This window comes from Pseudochaenichthys georgianus, chromosome 5 (assembly GCF_902827115.2).
Source record: "Pseudochaenichthys georgianus chromosome 5, fPseGeo1.2, whole genome shotgun sequence".
NCBI classification, from domain to species: Eukaryota; Metazoa; Chordata; class Actinopteri; order Perciformes; family Channichthyidae; genus Pseudochaenichthys; species Pseudochaenichthys georgianus.
The window spans coordinates 11,965,184-11,980,447 of NC_047507.1; positions in this window are offsets into that span (position 1 = coordinate 11,965,184).

Consider the following 15,264-nt stretch of genomic DNA (forward strand, 5'->3'; position numbering starts at 1 on the left):
TGCTGCCACCCACTCATCCTGCACCTGATCCCTTTGGTTCACTTAAATCTGAGAGAATAACTTCATTTCAAATAAAACCTTCTGAAGTTCCATCCTTATTTCTGCAACAGAAACAGTAGGAGATGTCAGACTTATCTGTTTCTCGACGTAACACTGCCCATTGGAAGCCTTTGCACCAGCTGGGAATCCACACTCACTACAGTTGCCATCCTCTTCAAAAGAGCAAGGTGTAAACTTTTTCTGAGACACCTGAGAGCATTTGATTTAAAAAAGAAAAGAGAATCTGATTCACTGGAATATTCTTTTATGTAATCTATACCAACCCAGATCTGATCAGTCTCCAACTGTGTGCAGAGCTGCTGTGCACAGAGACAGCTTTTTATTCATAGCTCACTTTTTATATTCTATTTGGGATGCAACCAAAGACCTCGCTCAAACACAAGACAACTTCAGGTAACTCAAAGAACCAAAATACATGCATTAGCGCCCTTATTAGCAGGCAGAATTCACAACACGTTTGAAATTGTCAACACAGAGGGAACTTGATAAATGTTGGAGTTGCAGTTCAGGAGTTTGTGACAACAAATGTGAAAATGTGGACAAAACTTAGAGAAAGGGTAGAGTGCGTCAGAGGTGTGACTTATGAAAGAGCAGACAGCGTGAATGGCAGGGGAGAGGTGAGAGACTTGAGGTGGGTGAGAAAGACTTGAGAAGAACTCGAGTCGTATGCCAACACATTAACAAAAGCACTGACTGCAGGGAATGATGCAACAAAAACAAGAGGAACTTTGGGCAGACGGTAATGCTGATGTTTATGATGTGAAATCTATTCATTGTGACTAAAACTTTTTTAGGAATGTGATCAACACATGTAGAAACAGATCCAGCAGCAAGTTTAAGTATTGGGAATGGTGTCATGTCTTCAGTTCTCAAAGGGGCACTTGCTAATAATATAGAGTCAATACCACTTTGAAAAGGCAAACAAAGCAATGTGAATACAATTATAAATTATAAGAAAAGGAAGTGGAGGAAGTCAAATGTAGAAAAACACAGGAAGGTAATAATAAATGTGGACATTTTTAACTTACAACCGCTTGCAGAAGATTTGTGGCAAAAGCCTACGAAGAGAAACACGCCATCACAACAATCATCAGCACATGGACAGGGCAGCCACCGTTAGTATTGTAATTTCCACCCCGAGGTCTTTTCACCGACCCAGAATGAAACCCTCTCATCCCAACAGAAATCATGAATGCTAGTTGCACACTCAAGAGTTTTGAGGCAACAACACACACACACAGGCTTCACCCTCCTGACCCCCTCGATCCCGGTGGAAGCACCCCGAGATCAGCAGCGCGACTGCGGGGTGGCGAGTGGCCCAGGCCGCTGTGACGACCCCGCTCTGACAGAGTGTCAATACAAAGCAATTTACAAGCGCATGAAAAATCGACCCTCGATAACAGGCAATTTCTCTGCTCCGCTGCCTCAAGAGGCGTGACCCGCCTCACGAAAGTGAGGGAACAAAGGGGGGTTGAAAGTGGACAAAGAAGAGGAAAAGGAGAAGAGGGTGATCATGGTCTAGTGGATGTGATTACAAGCTACTATGCTTTAAAGGTGTGGGGGACTGGGTGGGAGGCAAACGCAGTTAACAGTAATTGGGCAGGGAAGGGAACATGTACCAGTGATTATAATAGTGATGTTAGGAGCAGAGAAATCACTATGATGAATGTGACGGTTGGATTCTACTTGTAGGACAAAGGAGACACAGAGACAGAGATTAATCATGTAGGAGAGAGTTTAGAAGCTTAAAATAATGCAGGACTTAAGAGAAGAAGAGTATGAGTAGATATAGGTAGGACAAAGTGAAGTCCGAGAAAGAAAAAGGAGAGAAGGAAGGTGTATTGGGTAGAAAAAGGAAGGGGCAGAGATGTTGCTGTTGTTGATGAAATGTGGAGTGTGTGTGTGTGTGTGTGTACCACGGTGTATACTGAGGCCACAGGTGAGGACAGAGATAATGACCTCATTCCTCTTCTCTTTTGCCGAGACACTTTCTTCCACACCACTCTATTCATCAAGCCCTCTATCCGTCTCTCCATCCCTCGCTTCCTATAATTCTCATTCCTCTCTGTCGAAGGAGCCAGAGGTCACACCTTCATCCAAACCGACAGGAACACACACAAAGGAAGAAATGTGTAGCGGTATGCGCCTCTGAAATGTGCGTGCTTGTCACAGGAGAACACACAGATGTACTGCGTGGATGTCGTGGAGTCAAATACAAAAGTAGTTTCTATTAAAACACTTCATCAGGAGTTTGCCTGTATCGGGATCAAAAGCCGCCTCTGTGCCACTCGGCGACAGGAGAGGTCGTCTGAAATCAAGCACAGACAGGCGAAATAAAGGTTTGTGAAAAATAAGGATTACTTTTTGAAATATAATTAATGAGATTCTTCAGTAGAGGGGCTGTTGTCATATTAATTCATTTGATTTCTTTGTGATGCCCTCTTGAAAGACTTGAGATAGGCGGTGGACCTGCGTTATGGAACTCGAGATGATAATATAAGATTGATCATGCATTTTGAATATGTGACTCATGTGCTGCCATTTTTTTTCATTGACACAATTTCTTCTTATCCGATTGAGTTACCGTCCAAAAGCAGCACCGGTACTACTAGGATTGGTTGTTGTCAAAGCGGTTCAGTATTTTTAGAATACTTATAATCGTGTTTCAAAACTAAATGGATCAGGGTATATAATGGTGGTATAAAGAATGTTTTCATTTTGATGATTCACTTGGAAATCCTTGGCTTGGTTCTATCCTACATACTAGCTGGATAATTTATGTTTGAAGATTTTTCTCTTCAGTTTTAGCACCAGCAGCATCATGCACCTTGTGCTTTCCTCCCCTTACTTCATATTGTTCCTTCCATCAGCACTGCTGTCAACTCTCTAGGGTCACGTCACAAGACCCTTCACCGATTGCTCTGAGGAAACATTTCCTCTCTTTTTGATCTGTTCCCTGGTTTTGATCAAGGGATTATCGGGGGCGTAGGGTTGTCTCTGTGGTTAGCAGCCGGGTCTTCTACTGATCCTGTCGAGGTGAAACTGCAGGAAACGTTTTCTTTAGTTTTCCTACCTGTAACATAGGGAAAGATAAAGTCATTTCTGGGCCTGAGGCAAACACAGGCATGGATCCTTTCTATTGTTGGTTCTCCTCCTTTTTCAATTCTTATTTATCTAAGAAAAACGTACTTGTAATTTCTCCTCATTTGCAAAGCAGTGATGTCCTGACATCTGCAAAAATCTAAATAAAATACCAAAAATATTCAGTTTAACAAATGAATCTCCTCTTAAATCAGATTTTCTGAAATAATCTCTGTATGATCTGTCATTTCTTAATTCATAATTGACCTTTCTGGAACTGCCACACGAATTGGAGAAGCTGTATATGATGTTATATCTTGTGTTCCTAAGGTGAGAAGATAAACACGAGACAATAAGATCAAGGCAAGATCAATTTTGGGGAGAAAAAACAAAACTCAGCAATATGTTGTTTAAATGTTTACCTTAACTAATCCCTAAATATATACGTTTTAATTCAATTGATTGCTTTTCTATTGCATTTTCTTCCAATTCCACACAGCCTTAGTGGGAAGGGAACTTTGGGCTGTTGCTCTGTTGTTGTGTCAAGCGTATCAGCACAGTAATGGATCTCCTTTATGAATTTATAGAAGTTATTGGCTGTCAAGTGACTAAGGTTATATAATAGGAGGCATAGTTAAAATGTCCATCCACACATTTGACCCCTTCAAGCCATGCAAATGTTCACTAATTCCATATCCAGTGTATTACTTCATGGACACGAATAAATCCTCAACTTTAAGACACAATGGTAACTTTCACATGGTTCCCTTTTTAGATACCAAAGACAAAACCATTTGGTACAATTTAAGTGCATTTTGCAGAAAGAAACAGCATTTCCAGCCATTTAGAGACACTATGCTGCTTTGAGAAACACACTGTTTTCTCTGTGATAGATCCAGCAATGGAAGAAGAATTACCAACAGCTCTGCACAGTCACAATCAATTGCTGAAGCTTTGCACTCTGTCTAAGGATCTATGACCGTGAAGTATTGAAGACAGTTACGGCCCGTCCACACATCGGCGTGCGTTGACGCTTGCCGGCGGGCGTGTCTGACACTCGACCAACAACCAATCACATGAATCTTCCGCCTCAGACACACAAGCACGCGGTTTGATTGGCTAGAGCTTGTACTGGCATATGATTCGATTGGCTGACGCCTCCATCGAGGCGTCAAAAGTTGAACATTGCTCAACTTTTGAAGCGAGCAACGTCACTTCCCAAAATGCAGTTTGGCTAAAAGTGACGTCACCCCATTCAAAGTGAATGGGCAGAAGCGTTGGAAGCTTCAACGCCCGCCGCTGTGTGGACGGGCCGTTAGAGTTTATCCACCTGCTGCTAGTGCTGAATCTCACCTCATTATATATCACACCAGGCAGGTTCTGTGCTGTGTCCGTAAAGTGCAGGTAGGCCCGGTTACCTACACCTCTATGGCTGTTTGTTCTGTGTTTCTGTTTACTAATGAAATACATCTGGAACAAATAGTTTCTTTCTTTGTCAAACAACTGAAAAGAGACACAACTTGGGACAATTTAACAAAAACATTTAAGCTATCTATGCATTAAATAGCCAGATGCTTCATATAGAGAAAATCACCAAAGTAGAAAACAGGGATGTGTGAATACAAAAAACAGCACCACACAAACACACTTATTACGACGTAGAGATACTACATCGATTTTACAGACTATGTAAACGCTATGTTATGGTTGTTGACGATCTTTTCTTGAGAATGATTTTAGCAGTGTGTTGTAGTGCAAGCAGTGCAAAGTCCTCCTCAGTCTGCTCCAGGTTCAGCATCTCAGTCCCTCAGTACTCCTCAAATCCACTGAGCTGAAGGAGACTCTGCAGTCACATCAGGGATTATGTCGAAAACAGAAAAAGGAAGTTAAAAGTTACTCACTGAATCCAAAAATCATCACTGGTGGATCCACCAGGAGGATTTACTTTACAGATCACAAGTACATGTAAAACAGTGGTGTAAAGTAACTAAGTAGAGTTACTCAAGTACTATACTTAAGTAGCATTTTGGGATACTTGTACTTTACTTGAGTATTCCAATATTTTGTTTCTGATTCTGATATGAGCATTTTACTTACACAAACTCATCAGAAGTCAGCCCATGTGATATTAAGGTCTGAGGGAGCAGATAGGAAAGTGGACATTTGTTTCCTGCCCACCTGTCGTGTTCTGCTCCCCCCGCTGAACAAAGACCTGCGTGGCACACCTGCAGTATCTTCATAAAAGCTCTCGAACTTAAAGATTCAGTGTGTGGGAGTGTGACAGAGAGAGAGGAGAGAGGGAGACTTTGGCCCGGATTGTTTCCTCTGCACATCATCGCTGCTCGCTCAGATCTCAGAAAACAAAGGAGAAGAGGGAGGGAAGACACTTGAGCTAATAATGTGCAGCCTTTTCTGTGAACAAACTGTGAATCTTTTGAAAACTGATCAAAACTAAAAGAACACTAGAGATCAAAACTCCAGTGCATTTATTAGGGTGTTATGTCTCGTCGTCAGATTTGTTAGTATTATTTCTCTGTTTAGTTAATATCGTCAAGTCCGCGTCTGCTAACCCTTTTTTGTTGTCTGTCATTTCCTGTTTTACTTTGTTAATCTCTTCTCTCATTTCAGGTAGTTTATAGTTTATTAGGATCCCCATTAGCTGGTGCATAACAACAGCTAATCTTCCTGGGGTCCACAAATAACATAAAACATGACATTCGACAGTACATTACAAGACAATGATACAAATCGTGTACGGCGTCAATTTTCCTTCAAACAGTGACTTTCATATCAACCATCACATACAGCTTATTTTCTGATTCCCCATTTCCTTGGAAAAAAAAGAACAATAATAATAGTGATTTTACAAATGTCTCCCTTCGCTTCTTTTAGAGTAGAAACAAACTAAACAAATACAATCCTCATCATAACTGTGAAAGGCTGTGTGTGTGTGTGTCTATGTTAGCGAAAGTACCATATTCCTGCATGTGTTTAAAAAACCTATATGAATCGGTGTGCTGCTGTATGTTTACCATAACCTGTCTGCTGCTTGTGTAATTTACAATCTTTGGGTGGTAGTTCGACTCCTACCCTGTCAGTGTGTTGACTGATGACTTATCTCACAGCGATTGTCACATCAACATTATTGTAATATGAAAAGTGGAAACGTGTCATGCAGAAACACTGAATTCAGCTTTAAAAATGGGTGTGGCTGCTCCCCTGAAATGGTAACATGAGTTATTCGGAGCGGAGTTCAATCCTTTGTTATTACATGGACTATTTTGTTCAATGATTTAAGATACTCGTGAATTTCCAATGTCATCCTGTATGACAGCTTGTTCTCTTTCCCTCTTATCAGCATCGCCCTCCAAAGCTTTTTTCGCCCCACGTTCCTCATTCAATAGTAATTCTCTTTCTCTCCTACTCTTCTCCTCCTCCCTACATACTCATCTTTTCGCTTGTCACTTTCCCTTCACGTCAATTACTCCATTTCTCCTTCCTCTGGCACTGCTCCCCCTCTCGAACACCTTCTCCATTCGTATCCCACTATTTCGTCATCCCTCCTTCTCATCCTCCTACTTTTCTTTTAATTCCACATGCTTTTGTCTCCCCTTTCTCATCTATTTACTTCATTGACACTTCATTTCTGTCATGTGCTTTCATCCATCACGCTGCTCCATTTCGCCTTCCTATGCTTTATCAGTTTTTTTGCATTCTCTCTCTTCTCCTAACATACCAAATTATTTTCCTCTTCCTGCAGGACGTTCCTTCCTTCTACCTCCTCGGCCTTTCTTCCTCCTCCTTGTCCTTTGCTTCATCCCACACATTCTTCTATCTCTCCAACATGCAGCATCTTCTCTCCTTCTCCTTCTATATTCATCGCAGCAATGAGTGAGTGACCTGAATCTGTCTCTTTGCATTACGACCCCTCTCTTCAGCAGCTCAGGAACACCTCCGAAAACAAATAGTGCTGCTGCCACCTTGGCTTTAGTGTCCTCTTTTGTGTGTATGGCTGAATGTGTGTGTAATTGAACCTGAAGTGTTAAGGAAGACGGGTCTGTGTGCTAGTACTACAAGTGCACCGGACTTGGCTGTGCCTCATTTATGTGGGAGTCAGTTTATTGGAGGCAATGTGTGTGTGTGTGTGTGTGTGTGTGTGTGTGTGTGTGTGTGTGTGTGTGTGTGTGTGTGTGTGTGTGTGTGTATCAGTATGCCAAGCAGAGAACCTTAAATGTGCCTTTTCCAGTAAAAGAGAAACTTCAGATTATCTCACATTGCCAGTGTCTTGAACGTATGTGCATATATTCTTGTGTTTATGTTTCTGAGATATATTCTATATGCACAGAGTCTGGCATGTTTTCTGTAATTGCTTGTGCCTTACCATCCATCACAGGGCTGCTTTTCTCACGCTTTCTTCAGTCACAAACTTGTTCTCCCTTCTGCAGGGAGACGAAGTAAGAAACTTTTTTTCAAAATCATTCTGACAATTGTTTTTCTTTTTCTTCTTCCTTTTAAAAAAAATAACTGAACAAAGGCATACATAACAAACTTTCTAGAAAGGGATTGCGTGTGGGTGGAGTTTGGATGGGGAGAAAGAAACATCATCTGCCAAGCAGGAAAACAATCAAGGCAGATAGCACTGAGTTGTCAAAGAGTGACACAACCAAAACACTGACGTCCCACCATGGGAAAACGAAAACACTCAGAGAAAAACATTCTCTCAAAAACTTTTCTTTCACAGTCAACCTTTCTCACCGTACTTCAACCACTCAACTTTCATTTTTCGCAAAATCATGTTTCCAAGGTGCAGCAACATTAACTTTTGTGGAAAATGTACTTGACACTGGCAGGCTAATGGGTGCACTTACTTGAAGGTTGGTTGTGGCATTGTTGTCGGAATTCTAAGCAAGTTTAAAAAGAAGAAAAATAACAGACTTGGATTTCAACTTGAATGACACTTTCAAATGGTGAGTGCAGAAATGTCAAAAAAATTGTTTTTCATGACAGACTCAAGTTTACATTTTTGAACTCGACTAAAAAGTTTTTGACTCTTGTGTGTTTGATGACTGATGCCTCCCTAAACTCCTACGCCAACATCACCAGGCCTTCTAAACATGATTCAGCAACTGCATGGTGCATTTTCTGCCTATATTTGATTAAAACAATACATTTTATTTGATACCTTTGGCAATGTTACCAGAACAGTAGCCATTTTTTTGTATTTATAAAGAAAACAAAGGCCATGGTCTGTCAATTACCATTTGAATCCCAATAAGCAAAAAGTCGTCAGTTTAGGTTTTGTAAGAATTCTAGCAAAAATACCTATTACTGTACAAATAAAAAAATTCCAGGGGCAGTAAAATCCCTCTTTATATACCAGAAAGATATTCAGCCCCGGAGATATTTTGATACTTGGTGTAGACTACACACAAACCAGGACCCCATGCTCCCCGGGCGACACCACTACCACAGCACCTGAGGTAAAGTTCAGCTTCACAGAGCCTTTTCCAGATCCAGATATTCTCCCTTTCTTCTCTCAAAATCCGATTTGATAAACATGAGAGGGTGCCATATTTTTCGCTGGGAGTGGACCAGAGAAATGTATAACCGCAGAGGACTCTAACTAGCCAAAAGTAAAAACTATCCCTGCCAATGATGTCCATAGAGGGATATAAACAGACTACAAATGCATAAAATGTTCTTTAAAGATATATGACTAATGACAATATTACAGGGATATAAGATTATACCTGTGGGCGTTTGATGAGTGCATTTGATTCATTCTGTCACTTGCTTTGTAGTCTTGTGCTGTGCATGTTCTGTACACCATCAGACGGTCTTTCCATATTTCTTGTTTTAAAGTGTACAATTACTCTTTTAAACGGTGAACAGCTTGCAAGTCAGATGGCATAGCTTGTTTACTTTAAATTGGCAAATCTACAGATTTCCTGTTCAGCCAAAACAGTAGGGGATGAGTTTAAAAGTACACTAAGTATGAGCAATGAAAAACTGTATGATGATGTTTAGAAAATGTTTTGCTGTAAAAGAGCTGAAGTAGGATGTTTTATCTATTATAAATTTTGGTATGGTGCATGTATTTTATTATAATGTAATGTATCAGATTCTGATTGATTTCCTTATCGATCGAAACACAAGTTTTCTTTGTTTTTTTACATTTAGAAACCAGGGTTGATTGACATAAGTCTTGTCAGTGACGATATATGGTAATGTTTGAAGAGGTAGACAACCTCACAGGGGCTGTGTGTGTGTGTGTGTGTGTGTGTGTGTGTGTGTGTGTGTGTGTGTGTGTGTGTGTGTGTGTGTGTGTGTGTGTATCTCAACAGAAGCAGTGACCCTGGACAGGATTGTAGAATTGGTGCAGTCTAATGGGCCGTGGCTGAGGCAGTGGCCCGGTCAGTGAGTGCTTTGCTTTAGGTAGCGTCAAGGAGGCCTCAGCCACTCAAGACATGCTGTGAATTCACACAGTCACAACTCAACATGCCACATTACATTACATTACATTGCATTTAGCTGACGCTTTTATCCAAAGCGACGTACAATAAGTGCGTTCGACCAACAAAATACAAACTTGAAGAAAACAGAATCATATAAGTACATCAGGTTTCATAGAGAAAAAACATTTCAAGTGCTACTCAACTGGCTTTAGATAAGCCAGTCCTTTATTAGTATATAAGTGCTTTCTTAATAGTTCTATCGCTCGAAGTGGAGTCGAAAGAGATGAGTTTTCAGTCTGCGCCGGAAGGTGTGTAAGCTTTCTGCCGTCCTGATGTCAATGGGGAGCTCATTCCACCATTTAGGAGCCAGGATAGCAAACCCACGTGTTTTTGCTGATGGGAACTTGGGTCCCCCTCGCAGCGAGGGTGCAGCGAGTCGTTTGGCTGATGCAGAGCGGAGTGCACGTGCTGGGGTGTACAGTTTAACCATGTCCTGGATGTAGGAAGGGCCAGATCCATTCGCAGCATGGTACGCAAGCACCATTGTCTTGAAGTGGATTCTAGCAGTTACCGGAAGCCAGTGGAGGGAGCGGAGGAGCGGCGTGGTGTGGGAACATTTAAGAAGGTTGAAGACCAGACGAGCCGCTGCATTCTGGATGAGCTGCAGAGGTCGGATGGCACATGCAGGTAGACCAGCCAGGAGGGAGTTGCAGTAGTCTAGGCGTGAGCTGACGAGAGCCTGGACCAGAACCTGCGTCGCTTTCTGGGTCAGCTGGGGACGTATCCTCCTGATGTTGTAAAGCGTGTATCTGCAGCAGCGGGTTGTAGCAGCGATGTTTGCAGTGAATGACAGGTTGTTATCTAGGATCACACCCAGATTCCTTGCAGTCTGGGTCGGGGAAACAACAGAGGTGCCGATGTTGATTGTTAGGTCAAGGTCACTGTGTCGAATGCAGCAGACAGGTCCAAAAGGATGATGACAGAGGAGAGGGAGGCTGCTTTAGCAGTGTGCAGTTCCTCAGTGACAGCAAGGAGGGCAGTTTCTGTGGAGTGACCTGCCTTGAAACCAGACTGGTGCGGATCCAGAAGGTTGTTCTGATGGAGATAGCAGGAGAGTTGTTTAAAGACAGCGCGTTCAAGTGTTTTAGACAGGAACGGGAGGAGAGAGACAGGCCTGTAGTTTATAACATCAGACGGGTTGAGAGTGGGTTTCTTCAGGAGAGGGTTTACTCTTGCCTCCTTGAGACTGTTTGGAAAGTGACCAGAAGTTAGAGAAGTGTTGATGAAATGGGTGAGAAACGGTAGAATATCAGGAGCGATAGTCTGAAGGAGGTTTGAAGGGATAGGGTCCAGAGGACAGGTGGTAGGGCGGGCAGAGGTAATGAGGGTAAGAACCTCACTTGGAGAGAGAGGGGAAAAGGAGGTCAGTGTGTGGGTGAAAGGAGGGTCTGGTGACCCAGTGGTGAGTAAAGGTGAGTCAGAAAAAGACGAGCGAATATCATCAACCTCAAAGTGGTTAACAAAGTCGCTTGACAGAAGGGAGGAGGGGGGAGGGGCTTTGGGAGGGTCCAAGAGGGTGGAGAAGATGGAAAATAGTTTTTTGGGATTAGAATAGGAAGATTGGATCTTATCTTGAAAGAAAGTGCTTTTTGTCTGAGAGATCGAAGCAGAGAAAGAGGAGAGGAGAGCCTGATAGGTTAGGAGGTCATCATGGTGTTTGGATTTCCACCGTTTCCGCTCTGCTGCCCGAAGGACGGTTCTATTAGCACGCAGTGCGTCATTTAGCCAGGGAGCAGGAGGGGACTGACGAGCCTGCCGAGATGTGAGAGGACAGAGAGAGTCCAGAGAGGATGAGAGAGTAGAGAGGAGAGTTTCTGCAGCAGAGTTTGGAGGTAGGAGTTGGAACAAGTCAGAGGAAGGGAGGGCTGAGAGCACCGATGAGGCACACCTCAGGAAAAGTTGTGCTACTTTCCCCAGCATTGCCGTTGAAAGATAGTGTGAGCTCTATGTTAAACGGCAGTGGATGCATTCAATGATGAATGTCAGACTTTGAATATGAGTGATATAAAAATTGGACGTCAAAACGTACCTGTCTACCCTGAGTAACAAAGGGAGACTGCAGCATGTCCGATCCCTAATTTAAGCCCACACAGATCCACTTCAAACTCATTTAAGATGTCAGACCAAATTCATTTGAGCCGTCAAGTCTCATCAGTAGCAGACCATTTTGACACACAGGAATAACACAGCATAGCTGGACTCAACAGAAGTTGGTAAAACTGCAGAAAAATTATCATCACCTCAACACAAACACTAAAAACATTTGTATGTAAGTATATATGTATAGTTAACAGAGAAAAAATAATTTCTCTGCTATGGAGTCTTATGTGTTTGAGTGTAAAACAAAAGGCTTGTATTACAGAGAGAATGGCAGCATGAATGAGATGCTTTTTACACGTTGACTTAATTATCTGCACTTTTCTAGTCACATTCACTCCACCACTATGAGCTCACCACAGAATACGTTTTAGAGGAACTTCAAGTGCTCATTTCACAGGATCTTTGAGGAATGACAAAATATAAACCTTTCTTACAGCAGACATGTTGATCCGTCCATAGGTGCAGCTAAGAACATTAAAGATGGCTGCCTCTCATTCAGGGTGTTCTACTTACAGCGCAGTAAGCAGTGCATGCTCTCACTGGCACGGCATGCTAACACATTTAAATCTCCAGCGCCTTTGTTAATGTTATTAGCTACACCTGTGCTTCCCTGCTGTGACACGTCAGACATCTGCACTTAGATGGGGGTAAAGCTAAGGAGCGTAACAAAAGCCTGAGCAGCACAGATATGCAGGATATATATAATAAACTGTGACATTCAGGGCATGATATCAAGCAAGAAATCCCTAATCCTGAAGATGAAAATAGCTCACTGTGGCATCATGTTGCAGGTCGCTCCTCATCTCTGTACCGTGACAGTCCAGTCATCGATCTGGCTGAGGATGCTGGCTTCGATTAGAGCTCAGGTGGAGGAAGCGATGGTTGGGGCAGCAGAGATTGAGGAAAAGTCTGATATGATGACTGCTTCATCTTGACAACACCTCCCTTGAGTCCAGCTCCTTTCACCTGCTTCCACTGCTCCTTCCTATTTCCCCCCTTCCACTCCTGGCCCCACAGGACTCAGTGGAGCGATAGACAGAAACACCTGCTGCCTCTTCCTCGCGCCGGCTCTCCTCTCCTGCTCCAACTCTTTCCTGTTTTAGGCTCCTCATCCTCACTCAACCCTGACTAATGGGGATATTTCATTTTTTATTACTGAAGCTATAATTCAAAGCTCAGTCTGGTTCTTCAGAATGTGATGGAGATTGTCTGTGTTTTCTTCGTCTCTTGCGTGGTTTGTTTCTACATGATGACTCTGACATGACATATTGTCTATAAACCTCCTCCGCTGGAAGACAAAATGCTTCACCTATGCGTAAAGTGCAATGTGCTATACCAGTCGTTACCTTCGCTTTCAACTCTCTCCCAACAATCCTGTGATGACTCCAGTGTGACAGGTTACCATGACTACCTGACATTGAAGGCACCTCTCTATCCATCTGTGCTGCAGCAATTGCTTCCACCCACCCTGCACTAACTCTCTTCCTCTAGCTCCTTTCTATCACTTCTTCCCCCTGCAATACCAATGCTATTCATTCAGAGAAGAGAGGAGAAGGTCAAGGCAGGCAGCTCTTTGAAAGCTTCAGCTCCAGAAGAACTGAACTCAGCTGACAAAGGCGGGAGAGAGCGAGCAACATTCAACAGGGGCTATAAAAAATTCATAACAAATGGAAAGGCAGCGGAAGTCCAACAATATGTGAACTGTGCACTGTGAACTTCTCTCTTTGTTGCTTGGCGTTGCTTCTCTGTGTTGCAATCGATTATTACGTATCAAAGTTCTCTACTGGATTCAAGGCCTTTCCGACCTACATTGCATATTCTTTATTGTAACAACTACTGCTAGAAATTCAAAAATAACTCAGACGTACTGCTGTGAAAGTGGATTTGAGAGTGTAACAAAGGATCAGGGGCATGATGAGATGAAGAGTATTTATATCAAAGTTTACACTATTGTAATTCCTATACTTCTTTGCAGCATTTTTATTTTGTCAATCGGGTACATTATGTGTGTCAGTGAGCTAAACATGTGCAATCATTCCAAATAATTGTGCTGAAGATGAATAACGCAGAGAGTAAAGTCATTTTATGTACTCTCTGCACAAGCTGATATATGAGCTACCAGGGAATACACACTGTGCCGTCCCCGCTACAGTACATAAAAGCACATCTGAACATTCAGCATGGCTGCTTGGTACACGAGCTGATCTTTTTTATATCATGCAGTAATTCAAGCAACAATTTGCATAGTAGCTTACTGGAAAAGAACCTCAGTTTAGACCAAGGTATCGGTAGTTTATAATTAAAATGCAGGAATATACAGAACACTTTTTGACAAGTTCTTAAAAATTACAATTGTACTGTAAGTGCTGATTCCAGATAATGATTTTAAAGCAAGTAATTTGAAAGAAAACAAAAAATATGATTGTCTTGAAACTGTTAAATTGAAGCTAAATCCAGAATGAAATAATCTAAGCTAACAGGCAGTCCTCCGCCAAGGCTGTTTCAACAAGTAAGACATTCAACATGCATTTACGACTTGATATAGATTAGCTACAAAGAGTAACAGGTTCTCCCTCGGCCAATGCACCCTTTCACCAATTTTACTTAAAACAGAAGTACATTTTACGAAATACTGCTAACAGACAGACAAACAAACTGTGACGAAGATGGCTTCGTCACTGTGGACTGACGGCTCCGGGCTTTGTATATTGCACATGTTTTTATTTTGAAAAGTGTTCCCTTTCCCCATGTCTGTTGCTGTTGATTGTGTGCACCTGCTGTCCTGTGTTGTCTCCTCCCCCCTCACCTGTGTCTTGTTGGGTTAATTAGTGTCTGTGTATTTAGGCTCTGTTTTCCCTGTCAGTGGGCAGGTAGTGTGTGTGAGATACTGGTGGCTGTGCTCACTTGAACAGCAGATTGAGGCTGTGTCAGGTTGTGAGTAATAAATGCCCACACCGGGTTGTATTTTGGACGTTCTGCCTCTGCCTCCTTGCTTGGTCTGGCCGCTCAACGGTCAGCTTCACATTTGGTGTCAGAAGTGGGATTGACCAAGTGAGGAGGTGAAAACGATGGAGGAACTGAGGGAGATTATGAAGTCATTCCTGCAGTATGAGACGGGAGGAGTGCCGTTTGAGGAACATGGAGCAGCCGTTTTCACGGATACAGGAACAGATTTCCCTGATGGAAGAGAAAGAGGAGCAGCTCAGGTTGCAGAGGGAGGAAGAGGAGAAGCTGAGAAAGGAAGAGGAGATGCGCTTAGCGGAGGAGGCTCGTCTGATACGCCTGCAGGAGGAGAAGAAACTTAAAGACGAGGAAGATGCTTTTCTAGTGGAGGAGGTGCGGGTGAAAATGGCCGAGAAGATCCGTCGGGAGAGAGAGCGCATCATGCAGCAACAGCTGGAGGAGATAAGGGCTCAAGCTCATGCAGAGGCCCTGTCAGCCGCTCAGATTCAGACGGAGAAGCAGGTGATGAAGACACTGCAGGCGGAGAAGGCGGCGTACGTGGAGA